Below are 7,767 nucleotides of genomic sequence, written 5' to 3'. Positions count from 1 at the left end.
GCAGTGGGGCTTTTCAAATAGCAAGGTACTGCTTAATGTAATGGTTCCAAAATCTGGTCCTTCTTCGGTTACACTAGTTTTTTGCATCTCATCATTTTTTAAGGCCAGATGCTGACAGCTTTAATCATGTCAACCAATATCTTACTCAATAAGTAATCCCATTGGTTTCAATGGGACTGTTTGAGGAATAAGGTACTGTACAATCTGAGTAAGGGAGACAAAATCTGGCTCTTAGATTGTAAACGCTTAGGGGCAGGAACTCTTTTGTTAGGTGTTTGTACAGCATCCTGCACAATGGGACTCTGATATGATTGAGTTCACCAACTAATACAGGTTGGGGGGGGGGAGAGGGAGTTAAAATGATCAAACCATAGGCTGAAAACTATTAATCCATATAATTAGTGAATACTTACTATTGACTGGCTAATGCTTCCAGTGAAAATCATGTTTGGTTCATGAGTGATTCTCTAACCCAACTATACTTTGTTCAGAAAAATACTATATAAAGGTTTAGCAGTGCTCTCTTCAATTACCTCTGGAGTTTTATTTCTAAACTCTCTTCTTGTTTGTTGGATTTTGTTTCTTCATGTCTTCTCTTCTAGTTTTATTACTATTTATAGGTTTTTTTCTTTGAGATGGTTAAATTGGTGATTAATTTAGTTTCACTGCGGAAAACTGGTTATACAAGCTAGAGCAGTAAAGAGGCAGGTAGGTGGTGTACTGGCTTCCTCAGCTCCATTGAAGCACCCCAGCCCTACGTATAGCACCCCTGCTGCTAAAGTGTTTTCTCCTAAAAGGGGAGTGCTGAAGAATCTCTCAAGGGAGATAGCTTATGTGGTGTTTAGATGTGTGTCCACTTCAGTATAGCCATTCACTGCCAATGCTGGGTCCAAGCATGTGCTCAGACGTTTCATGGGCTGGTGGCGGCCTGAGGGTATGCACATAGAATTTGGGCATGAGGAAAAATAGGAAAAAACAAGCCCTCTAGTGGCAGTTGATAATTCTCAAAAGATGTGAACTGGAAAAATCCTTTTCTATGGTTTTTATGTCTGTATTTAAAGTTTTTTCTTTCCATACAAGGGAAGGGAAAGGGGTCTGGTTGAAAGCAGAATCTACTATTTCTTACTGGCCAATTGGGCTATTGCATCTCCTGCAGGGTGACAAGTATCTTCCTTGAATTGTTTCGTAGACTCACAAATGTCATTCTTTGAATGGCTAGCAATGCAAGAGGTGGAGCAATGATGTAATGGCTACATGGACCCTGTGCATAGGTCTGTCTCCTTTGCAGCACATTTCAGTGCTTGCTGCAGGTATTTATTAATACAGATATTGTGCATGTAATATGTTCCTTCCTGTTGAACTCTTTAGTCCAGACTGTCTGAGACCTCTGCAGTGCTAAGCTTTGTAATGTTAGAATAATGTAAAATTGCATGTTTATTGTTTTGTCTTGGAATTGAAACTTTTTCCCATTCAGTAACTACTTCTGGACAGTAATGAGTTTTATGGGATTGACCTTGGTCATATTTTAGCAACAGGTGCTGTCATGATGGCAGCTTCCATCACATACTACCAGACACAGAAGAGATTAAATATTTTTATTTCCTGTTCTATAACTTCTTGTGTAATTAATAATTTATGATCCAGGCTAGGTTCATGACCACTTGTATCACTTAAATATTTTCCTTTTCTCCCTAAAAAATCTGCATTCCATAGCATTAGCTTGGTCATTCAAGTTGGACCAAAGCAAAAAAACCTTGGTGTGAATATACCTTGACTTTGGGGATGTCTGAATTCAAACCTGATTCTGAGTTTTTGTGGCTTTAGATCATCTCTACTTGTATTCCTTGTATGGAATCTGTAGACCAAGCATATCAAAAATTGAAATATTACTTCTACTTTCACCTTATAATAAAGGGACCAGCCATTTGTATGGCGCATAACAGCTCCTGAACATGTGTGAATCCTCAGCTATTAACTGATCATCAAGAAGTCTCAGAGGAATTCTCCTGAACTAGTATATTCATAGTAGATTGATAGAAGCTCCCAGGTCTTGGATCCAGAAGAACTTGTACAAATGAAGCAGAATGTTTTGTTTGTTTTTGTACATACTTCATGATCCATCAATAGATGGCTTGGGAAGGATATGAAAAGGGGACATATCATTCCATTGTTGATAAGCTGTTGGACTCAGCTGCCATACTCCCATTTAAAATTTTAGCTGTGGTAATATCTTTTAGATCTATGTTCGAGGAATGGATACTATGCTTCTTTGAGATGTTCAGGTTTTTCTTTGGGTTCTGAATACATTTTTTGAGAAGAATTTTAACTGAAGTGAAGGTTGAATTTGTTGTAACCAGTGGTGAGCTGGAGCCGGTTCGCACCGGTTCGTTAGAACCAGTTGTTAAATTTAGAAGCCCTTTTAGAAACAGGGACAACCGGTTCTAAAAGGGCTTCTAAATTTAACAACTGGCCAAAAGTGGCGCCTTAAGTGCCGACTCCATGGGTGTTCCGGGGCTGGAGCTCCCACGGGGAAAACTTGATGGGTGCAGAGCACCCACCGGCAGCTCCCCGCCCTGCCCCAGCTCACCTCCGCTCCACTTCAGCCTCCTCCCCTGAACGTGCCACCCCACTCTGCTTCTCTGCCCCGCCCTTCCCCAGCTTCCCGCGAATCAGCTGTTCGCGCAGGAAGCCTGGGAGGGCTGAGAAGCAAGCGGCGACTTCGCGCTCAGGTCCAGGGAGGCGGAGCGGAGGTGAGCTGGGGTCGGGGGGCACAAGGAGGGCCGCCCGCACTGCAGCAGGTAACCCCGGGGGCGAGGGGGGCCAGGCGCGTCGCAGGGGAACCGCTCCCCGCCCCAGCTCACCTCCGCTTCCCTGGGCCTGAGCGCGAAGCCACCACCTGCTTCTCAGCTCTCCCAGGCTTCCCGCATGAACAGCTGATTCGTGGGAAACTGGGGGAGGGGGCAGAGAAGCAGAGCAGGGCAGCGCGTTCGGGGAGGAGGCGGAGCGGAGGTGAGGTGAGGTGAGCTGGGGCCGGGAGCGGGGTGGGGAGCTGCCGGTGGGTGCTTTGCACCCACCAAATTTTCCCCGTGGGTGCTCCAGCCCCCAGAGCACCCACGGAGTCAGCGCCTAAGGTGCCGCTTTTGATGTGATCAGTGTGGGGAGTGGCTGCTCCACTCCCCAGCTACGCTCCCCCGCACCTAGGAGCCAGAGGGACCTGCCCCAGGTAAGCACCTCTGGGACTCCCCATCTCGCCCCCCGGCAGGTCCCTCTGGCTCTTAGGGGCAGGGTGGGCACCCACTATGGTGGCCCATGAGACCCTCCTGCCCAGTTCTGGTGGCAGTCAGGGGACAGGGGAGGGGGGTGGATGGGGCAGGGGTCGGGGGGGGCATCAAGGAACATGGGGGTTGGATGGGGCAGGAGTCCCTGGGGTTCGGGGGTGGGCCACGACCCCCTCATGGGGTGAGGAGGGAGCCGGTTGTTAAGATTTTGGCAGCTCATCACTGGTGGTAACTAATAGGTACCCACCCCTTCATTCATGAACAAAATAAGAGCTCTGTCCTGCAGTCCTTTGGCAGCCAAACTTACCAAAGACTTCAGTGGGAGGTATGGATGCACAAAATATGCAGCATTTTCTTAGGATCATTACTGTGCAATGTTCTTGCAGGATATGCACAATAATGTAGTACAGGATGATATAAAATATTCTGATAATCTAAGAATATAGAATAAATATTGTCCTAGTTTAGTTTAAAAGAGACATAGAACCTAAGTAGTATTAACTCATATTTTTGTTCTTATTAAATGTCAGGCATTCTTGAGGATTTGGCAGGAGGCCCTAATCCCTGAAGCTATAGATGATTTATCGCTCCTACTTATATACACTGAAGTAATGATATGCCAGCTGTATTGCATGTTACCTGGTGGCAGTCTTACTCCAAATCTGTATGAGCACAGACAGGAGGTATGCCAGTAGCCTCATAATTTCACCTAACTGTGGTAGGATTTATCATTGTAAAGATTGTCTTTTTAGCAGGACTCACAGATCTGCAGTTGCTAAGCCAGCAAACTCTGTCTTACACCATGAATAACTGGTCTCCTCATTGTGCTCCTGCATTGTCTCTCTTCTGAGTGGCTTTTCAAATCATAATATGATTGCTATTATCCTGTACTTTCATGGCTGCAGGTGCTCATAGTTATGCAGGTGACTGGTAAAACACAGGTTGGTACCAGAGTAGCAGTCGTGTTAGTCTGTATCTGCAAAAAGAAAAGGAGTACTTGTGGCACCTTAGAGACTAACACATTTATTTGAGCATAAGCTTTGAATGAGCTGTAGCTCACGAAAGCTTATGCTCAAATAAATTTGTTAGTCTCTAAGGTGCCACAAGTACTCCTTTTCCTTTTACAGTTTGGTACATAATTCATTACATACAGGGCCGACATTACTTAAATACCATTTCTCAAAAGTTGTCTAAATATCCACATCTCTTGTCTTTTTTGCTCAGTCACTAGTGGTTCTCAACATCCTCTCTCCCATCACCCACATGTTATAACAGAAAAAAAGTTGGGACTCTCCCTCCCATCTAGCTGTAATAGTCATGAGCTTCTGGTCTTGTCAGATTTCCCCACCCTCGGGCTGAAAAATGATTGAGTGGATTCCACTCCTAGACTAGGTTGCACAGGAGAGAAGGAATACATAGCTACTTGGCTCTCTTAAGCAAATGAGATCGCCATTGTTTGCGCTTCCAGTTCCCTGAACCACCATTTCTATTCCATTACCTTATATTCCTGTATCCTTTACACTAGAACAGAGTTGTAGATGGTAAAATCCCCAGCAGTGTGTGCCAGATCTACACCTTGCAATACCTGTTACCTTTTGGAGGCATTTATTTTATAGTCTTGCAGTTGGCATTTATCCAGCTTACTCGCTGTGCTAAATACTCTGTCTAGCCAAGGTGATGACTTCCTGGTGGTGCCTCTGCCTAGTAACAGTGCTCCATGTTCTTTCTAAAAACAAATTAACCCCTATGTATCCAGGAATGTATTCCTCCAGACGTTGATAGCAAGCCTATGTCTAAGGGCCTTTCAGACCTGTATGCACAGGGGTTGCCAAATGTGTCTGCAGATAAAATTAGGAGCAAAGTGTAAAGGCTAAGAGACTTGCCGGTAGACACAGGAGTGAAGAGACAATACAAACTCTTGTGTCAGGAAGGGTCTGTGTCCCCCTCTTGCAGGGAGGTTTGCACTAAAATGAAAGTGCAGCCCAATGTACCTGAGTAGAGAACAGTGTTCCAGCCACTTTGGAGACTTCACTCTTAAGAACTTTGAACAATGGAATTTATAGCCCAGTCTGTTATCCAGACAAGGAAGGGGTGAAATCTGTACCTCTTATGTTCCCTGAGAGTCTGGCCTCTGCTACAAACTTCAGCAACAAACCTTCAACACGCTCCTGACCCCAGGTGAGGAGAAAGTTCGTTCTTTCACTAAAGACATTCTATTACAAATGAAAATATTAAAATCCTCTTTTATGCTGCTTTACCAGCCAGTCCTTCACAGCGAATATGAATGGTTGCAGTGAATATGAATGAATGAATATGCCATCCCACATGAGCCAAGCATTCCTACCCTTCATTGGTTTATCCATGTCAATGGATGAATCTGTTGACAGGTATTTGAGTTGGTCTTACGGTTAGTAACAAAGCGCCTCAATTTCTCAATCTGTCAAGCAGGCTTCATTCTGTTTTTCTCTTGCATAGATTTTCCTACTGCTGAATAGGACAAGATACTCCTCAGCTTTACCACCTAATAGCTGTCTCAGGGCTGACCTGTTTCTGCTTCAGAAGTATCTGCATGTACTGTTAACTTCTCTTTATTGTTAAATTCTGGCAATATACTTGACTCTGTGTAAGACAAGTATAAGCCATTGAATTAGTGAGAGAAAGAGAAGGTTATAACCTCCAAAGGGGTTATTTCCACACAGGAATTTTTTAAAAAATAAAATGTGTAAAGTTACCTTGAGTTTTATCAAGTGGAAGGATCTTTCACTCTGTACTGGCACTGTGACGAGGCATTGAAAGTTTAATGACCCAAGTAGCCTGAATTGTAATGCATTTTCTTGCTGCTGTTAGAATGTTTTCTGGTTTTGCAATATTTTTAACATTTTACACTGTATAAGTTGTCAAAATGCAGTACCTTAATAAACCTTCACTCTCCAGGAATCTTTCTGGCCTCCTGCAGGGATCTGTATTATCTCCAATGTTGTTCAATTTATATTAGAATGATCTACCATATACTAGGTCTTGCACATTTGCTTATGCAGACAACATATGCCTCAGCACTCAGTCACACTCCTTTGACATACTTGAGAGTGTTCTGAATGCAGATATGGTGGCTCTGGCCAATTGTCATTGGTGGCACCTGATACCAAGTGGAAATAAGACTGTGTTGAGTGTCTTCCACTTACATCATGCACAAGAGGGCAGAGAGCTGAACATAGTTCTCAATGGTCAGCAAACAAAGTATGATTCACACTTGGTCTATCTAGGTGTCCCATTGGATAGAACTCCTCACATATTGTGACCATCTTACAAAGACAGCCACTATGGTCAAAACGTTAAACAACCTGCTCGGGAAACTGGCTGGAACGACATGGGGTGCTAACGCTCAACCATTATGCACTTCAGCCTTGGCACTCTTTTTTGCTCAGCATCTGAGTATTGTGCTCCAGTATGGGCTCGCTCATCGCACACAAAAATGATTGACATACAACTTGATTCCATCCTGTGTATTATTTCAGGCACCCTTAAATCTACTCATCTACCATGGTTACAGGTTCTGTGCAATATTGCTCTGCCCAGTGTTCACAGAGAGGAAAGCATGGCAAAGTTCGTGATGAAATTGTGTGATATACCGTTAATTAAAGACTTGTTTAATCCACCTCATGGTCACCTGCCCTTACGTCGTCCATTGTGGATAAGTTTAACAGGTGAGGGATTTACAGTAGAGGATGTGTGGCGAGCTTCATGGGCCTCAGAGAATGTGAGAAATAATTATCTTGTCTTGGACCCCACTGAATGTCAACCTGTGTTTGATTTATGCAAAGGCAATGAAGCCTTCTGAACCTGTTTCATACTGGACATGGAATTTGTGCTGCAGCAGAATTTCGATGATATTTTAGACACAGTCCACTATGTCAACGTGGGCAGCCACAAACCATGAAACACATTGTTGAGAACTGCAAAATAACTCAACTTCCTGAAGGTCTTTGTGCCTTGAACATCATTGAGAAGAACATTGTGGCTTGGCTTGACTAGATTGCATATGCCAGATAAATAAATCTCCAGGATTGCATGGTGGTATAAAGGAAGCATTTATGCTGCTCACAGAAAGCTTGTAAGAGATCCTACAGCTGACAGCATTAGGATTACTGTCAGATGTGTATTCAGTTGCTGCTTCTAGGTAACTCATATTAACTTCTCTGCCTTATATTGTTTCATCTGTTTGTTGGATATCATAAACATCGCTATAACTTCGAAGTAAAATTCTATACCAAAATGTTGTCCCTTTTTGTATGCTACTGCTCTACATATAAAATAGCTGGTTATTCTGTTGAAATTGCAATCTAAATAAGGTGGCATGATGAATTTATGGTTGTAATACTGCGTTTGTATTGATTCAGGTTTTTTGGTGCATTATTTCCAACATGTACATACCTATGAAAATTATGGTCAAAACACTTATTTGGACGAGGTGGATCTAGTTAGATCAAGA

The 7,767-nt window shown here is 43.4% G+C and overlaps 1 long non-coding RNA gene across 1 annotated transcript; it reads left to right on the top strand.

Annotated features, from left to right (window-relative positions):
• The first annotated feature begins 2,744 nt into the window (after window positions 1-2,744).
• On the top strand, window positions 2,745-6,473 carry LOC122466480. Its single transcript, XR_006292007.1, has 3 exons — window positions 2,745-2,798; window positions 3,809-3,996; window positions 5,754-6,473. It is a non-coding gene; the product is annotated as an uncharacterized LOC122466480 (long non-coding RNA).
• Window positions 6,474-7,767: the final 1,294 nt, after the last annotated feature.

The sequence above is a fragment of the Chelonia mydas genome, chromosome 7 (genome assembly GCF_015237465.2).
Source record: "Chelonia mydas isolate rCheMyd1 chromosome 7, rCheMyd1.pri.v2, whole genome shotgun sequence".
Taxonomy (NCBI): Eukaryota; Metazoa; Chordata; order Testudines; family Cheloniidae; genus Chelonia; species Chelonia mydas.
Note: the sequence above shows the minus strand (reverse complement) of the source record. Positions and strands in the feature narration are given on the sequence as shown.